Source organism: Gopherus flavomarginatus, chromosome 8 (genome assembly GCF_025201925.1).
Source record: "Gopherus flavomarginatus isolate rGopFla2 chromosome 8, rGopFla2.mat.asm, whole genome shotgun sequence".
Classification (NCBI taxonomy): Eukaryota; Metazoa; Chordata; order Testudines; family Testudinidae; genus Gopherus; species Gopherus flavomarginatus.
Window position 1 is genome coordinate 41,871,759 of NC_066624.1, and position 6,000 is coordinate 41,877,758.

The following is a 6,000-nucleotide window of genomic DNA, read 5'->3' on the forward strand; positions in this document are numbered from 1 at the left end:
AACATTCTGCAACTACATTAGAAGCAAGAAGACGACCAAGGATAGCATAGGCCCATTGCTCAAAAGTCATTTAGCACTTCCGCCATTTCCACATTTTCTGTCAACAGAAAACGTGGAAATGGCAGAAGTGCTAAATGATTTTTTGTTTGTTTTCACCAGAAAGGTTATTAGCAATTGGACGTCTCACTTAGTGCCCACCAGTGAAAATGAGGAAGAATTGGAGGCTAAAATAGGGAAAGAACAAGTTAAAAATTATGTAGATAAATTAGATGTCTTTAAGTCAGCAAAGCCTGATGAAATATATCCTAGATACTCAAGGGGCTGACTGAGGAGATCTGAACCATAGTGATTATCTTCAAAAGTCATGGAAGATGGGAGAGATTCCAGAGGACTAGAAAAGGGCAAATATAGTACTCATCTATAAAAAGGGGAATAAGGATAACCCATGGAATTATGGACCAGTCAGCTTAACTTCCGTACCCAGAAGATGGAGCAAATAATCAAGCAATGAGTTTTCAAACACCTAGAAGATAATAAGATAATAAGTAACAGCATGGATTTGTCCAGAACAAATCATGTCAAACCAACCTAATAGCCTTCTTTGACAGGGTAACAAGCCTTGTGAATAGGGGAGAAGTGGTACACATGGTATATCTCGACTTTAGGAAGGCTGTTGATACCATCTCAGATGACCTTCTCATTAACAAAGTAGGGAAATACAACCTAGATGGAGCTACTATAAGGCGGGTGCATAACTACTCTCTTGGAATGGTTTTCCAACCAGTTATCAGTGATTCACAGTCAAGCTGGAAGGCCATGTTGAGAGGTGATCCTGCAGGCTTTGCTTCTGGGTCCAGTTCTGTTCTAAATAATTTCTGAAGATATTGATAATGTCATAGAGAGTACACTTATAAAGTTAGCGGATGACACCAAACTGGGAAGGGTTGCAAGTGCTTTAAAGGAGAGAATTACATTTCAAAATGATTTGAATAAATTGTCTGTCGTCCATGCCCAGCTTCTGGCAAACAGAGGCTAGGGACGCTCAGAGCAGGGGTCGCATGCCTGACCATCCTGGCTAATAGCCATTGATGGACCTATCCTCCATGAATTTATCTAGTTCTTTTTTGAACCCTGTTATAGTCTTGCCTTCACAACGTCTCCTGGCGACAAGTTCCACAGGTTGACTATGTGTTGTGTGAAGAAATACTTCCTTTGGTTTGTTTTAAACCTGCTGCCTATTAATTTTATTTGGTGACACCTAGTTCTTGTGTTATGTGATGGACTAAATAACATTTCCTTATTTACTTTCTCCACACCAGTCAAGATTTTATAGCCCTCGATCATATCCCTTCTTAGTCGTCCATTTTCCAATTTGAAAAGTCCCAGTCTTTTTAATCTCTCTTCATATGGAAGCTGTTCTATATCTGTAATTATTTTTTGTTGTCCTCCTCTGTTCCTTTTCCAATTGTAATGTAGTTTTTTTGAGATTGGGCAATCAGATTTGCACGTAGTATTCAAGATGTGGGCATATCATGGATTTATATAGAGGCATTATGATATTTTCTGTCGTATTATCTATCCCTTTCTTAATGATTCCTTAACATTCTATTAGCTTTTTTGACTGCTGCTGCACATTGAGTGGATGTTTCCAATGACTCCAAGATCTTTCTTGAGTGGTAACAGCTAATTTAGACCCCACCATTTTATATGTATTGTTGGGGTTGTGTTTTCCAATCTGCATTATTTTGCATTTATCAATACTGAATTTCATCTGCCATTCTGTTGCTCAGTCACCCAGTTTTGTGAGATCCCTTGTACCTCTTTGCAGTTTGCTTTGGATTTAACAATCTGGACTGGTTTTGTATCATCTGCAAATTTTGCCACCTCACTGTTTACACCTTTTACCAGGTCGTTTATGAATATGTTGAACAGTACTGGTCCCAGTACAGACCCCTGGGGGATACCACTATTTACCTCTCTCCATTCTGAAAACTGACCATTTATTCTTATCTTTTGTTTCCTATCTTTTAACCAGTTACTAATGCATGAGAGGACCTTCCCTCTTATCCTGTGACAGCTTACTTTGCTTAAGAGCCTTTGGTGAGGGAACTTGTGAAAGGCTTTCTGAAAGTCTAAGTACATTATATCCACTGGATTACCACTTGTCCACATGTTTGTTTACCCTTTCAAAGAATTCAAATAGATTGGTGAGGCATGATTTCTCTTTACAAACCCAACGTTGTCTCTTCCTCAACAAATTGTGTTCATCTATGTGTCTGGCAATTCTATTCTTTACTACAGTTTCAATCAATTTTCCCAGTACTGAAATCAGGTTTACCAGCCTGTAATTGCCAGGAATCCTGCTGGAGCCTTTTTTTTTTTTTTTTTTAATTTGGTGTTACATTAGCTATCCTCCAGTCACCTGGTACAGAAGGTGATTTAAATGATAGGTTACACACCACAGTTAGTAGTTCCTCAATTTCATATTTGAGTTCCTTCAGAACTCTTGGGTGAATCCCATCTGGTTCTGGTGACATGTTATTGTTTAGTGTCAGTTCGTTTCAAAACTTCCTCTAATGACCACCTCAATCTGGGACAGTTCCTCAGATTTGTGATCTACAAAGAATGGCTCAGGTTTGGGAATCTCTTCACTGGAAAAAAAAAATCCCCCCAGCAGCGAGTCTAAGAGCCCAGGTCTACAGATTCTGGCTTGCATGAGAGGGCTAAGGGTAGCAGTGCAGATGTTCCCATTTGGGATCTGAAACTGGGTGAGGGTGGAGGGTCTCAGAGCCCAGGCGCCAGCCTGAGTGGGAACATCTACATGGCTATTTTTAGCGCCATAGCGTGAGCCTGAGTCTGCAGACCTGGGTTCTGTGACTTGCGGCCGTGGATTGGTTGATTGCTTGTTGGTTTTTTTTGGTTTGTTTCGTAGACATACCCACAAAGGTCCCATTTTAGAAATGACTCCTTTGCAGAAGTTAGTAATGCCTATAACAAACACATACTAAAGTCCTGGGGATCACAGCTGTGCTCTTGTGCCAGGTCTGAAGAGAAAACATAACGAAAGTGTGAAGCAGAGGAATCTGAGTCCCCTTTTAAGGCTGGGGATTTCAGTGACACTTAAGTGAATTAGCCGCCCAGACACCACTGAAATTTCAATGGGATTTAGATGGCTAATTCTCTCGGGCCCTGTTGAGAACCCCAGCCTAAGTGCCAAATCATAGATTTTAAGGCCAGAAAGGACACTTAGACCATCTACTCTGGCCTTCTGCTTAGCACAGGTCAGAGAATTCTACCCATGCATCTCTTTCAGAAAGGCCTCCAGTCTGGATCTGAAAACTCCAAGCGATGGAGAAACCACTGCTTTCCTTGGTTGTCTGTTCCTGTCTTCTCTCTGGAGTCACTCCTGACACCCTCATAATCTGTCTATCTGTTTCTTTCTATCAGATTTTGATTGCACCTTTAAGTATCTGTTGTAATTTTTAATTCCTATACTATGCACAAACCTTCACTACTCTTTTCTTGCTAATTCACCGGCAGCCTCCCACTGGAGTCCGGAGGAGCGGTGTTCGCTTCCCCTTTGCCTCCAGTGCTGGGTGGATGATTGGCAGCTGGGGGGTGGCAAGAAGCAGTGACAACCAAGGTAAATCGTTTGAAAAGCTTGATCTCGTTTGTTTCTGGTGCGAGGTACTGTACAGTGGTTTCCCACTGTCCAAATACAGCTAACACCTACAGCTTGCCAATCGGATGCTGATTCATGCAGCGTTGCCCAAGCCCCTGGCTAACTGTGCAAGCACTCAGTTCCTCCCCATCTCTAAAGGGCACAGACAAGACTGATTGTGGGTGGGGTAAAGGTGAACGGAATGCTTACAAAGGCGAGTGACTAATAACAATGGCAAAAGCCAGGTCTATTTCAGACTGTTGCTCAGAAAGCTTTCCCCATGTGGTTCTGCCTGTGTATCCCAGCCCAGGCATGCAGTCTAACACCCCCTGCTGTGCCAGTCCTGGGATCCCTGCACACAGCTCTGTTCTGACTGAGTGTGCCCCCTGCTACGCCAGTCCTGGATCCCATATATACCACGACAGCCAATGCCTGTCAGGACTGACTTGCTATGCCAGTCATGGGACACCTGCCCGCCCCCCCCCGCCCCCCGACCCCAGCTGATGTACATCAGACCTGCTGTGTTTGTGTGCCATGGGCAGAAATCCTCTAGAGGCCGTATTGAAATCAGTGGAACATAATTTACCTGCTATTTAACCAGGGTTCCAAACAAGGCCTTGTCAAACTGTTGCATCTGACGCAGTAGGTATTCACCCATGAAAGTTCATGCTCCAAAACGTCTGTTAGTCTATAAGGTGCCACAGGATTCTTTGCTGCTTGTCAAACTGTGACATTCGGGTGGAATTTTGAGAAGTTGGGGGGAGGGAGAATTTCCCAGAAATTTCTACAAAATTCCCTAATCACCCAAATTCTCTCCCCCTCCCCCGAACTACCAAGGTCTAATCTACATGGGTTATGTCATGTGCCACACACATTTTGGTGTGAGCATCCACATGGTCTAATTATATTGGTTTAAATTCGCATTTTAGGTTAGATTAAAAAAGAACTTGTCCATGTAGTCCAGGTGTTAAGGCCTAGTCTAAACATAGGCTTTGTACTGGTAGAACTATTTCAGTGAGGAGTGTGAGGGTTTTTTATTTAATAAACCTGTCTGATTATAGTGGTACAATCACGAGTGGGGAGGACAGTTATATTGGTATACTTTATAGCTTAATCTCCTTCCTTTAAGTGAGTAGCTAAAGTGCTTTTGTATAATATAACTGTATCCAGAGATGGGGATTTTACCCCTCTAACTATAATGATATACTTTAAGGTGACATAACTTGTGTATAAACAAGCTGAAGCAAAAAATACGTAGGCAGAAGCAGAGAAAATGATGTGAAAATAGCAAGGGCGAGTGGGTGGGATGCAATAGAAAAGCAACACAAGTGAACATACAGATTACACCCAGAACAGGCAAAAAGAGAGGCAGATAGCGGGTAGACTGGAGAAAGACCTGCAAGAAAAGAATGGAGACGGAGGAATGGAAAGGTGGGGAATGTTGGGGCACGGTGGTTTTGCTTGCCCATTAGTGACTGGGTCCAGGTGGGTTCAGGACTGCTGTGATGAATGGGATGCCCAGCAGAATGAAATGTCATATAGATGTTTTGCAGCTTCACTGCTTTTAAAGAATTGTTTCCATGAGAAACCAGCTGGGTGGATACACCTCACGCAAGAGGCAATAGGTGAAAGAAGTAACCAGCACATTCCGATGGCATGAGACACGCTTGGAATTAACTATTCATATGCTGGGAAACAGTTATTGTGCAACACAGGGGTTTTGGAGGCTGCTGGCTCAGTCATTCTCATGCTTGGCTGCTGGTTTCTCCCCAGAAATGCTTGCCTAGGCATGTCCCTGTATGTTTCCTGTAGTGCACAGACACCCAGAATACGCCTGCTGCTTTTTGCTGTCACGGACCCAGTTGTTCTTCATGAAATGTTCAAATGTTGATCCAAACTCCTCTGGTACCAACCAGAACCAGTGAGGATGTAATGTCAGAGGCTGCTGGTGGACGGACCCCATCTTAGCTGTACAAGATCATAGCTTAGAGAATAGAGCACATGCATGGGAGGCAGGACCCTGGATCTCCACTCTCAGCTGTGCTGCTGCTGACTCTCATGGGCAAATAATTTGGAAGCTCAGTCTAATGGTTAAAGCAGAGGACCAGGGATCAGGACACCTGGGTTCTGTAACCATCACCGGCTTGCTGTGAATCACCTTCCCTCTCTACACCTTTGCTTTCCCTCTCTGTACTGTACTTATCTGTCTCAGAGGGCACTGGGAAGCTGAGGCTTTTAAACCTTCGTTTTCATGGGGTTTGCGCATCCAGAGCCCTTAGACAGCTTTGAAAATTTCAGCCTTACCTGCTTAATCCTTGTTCAATGCTTTGAGATCCTGG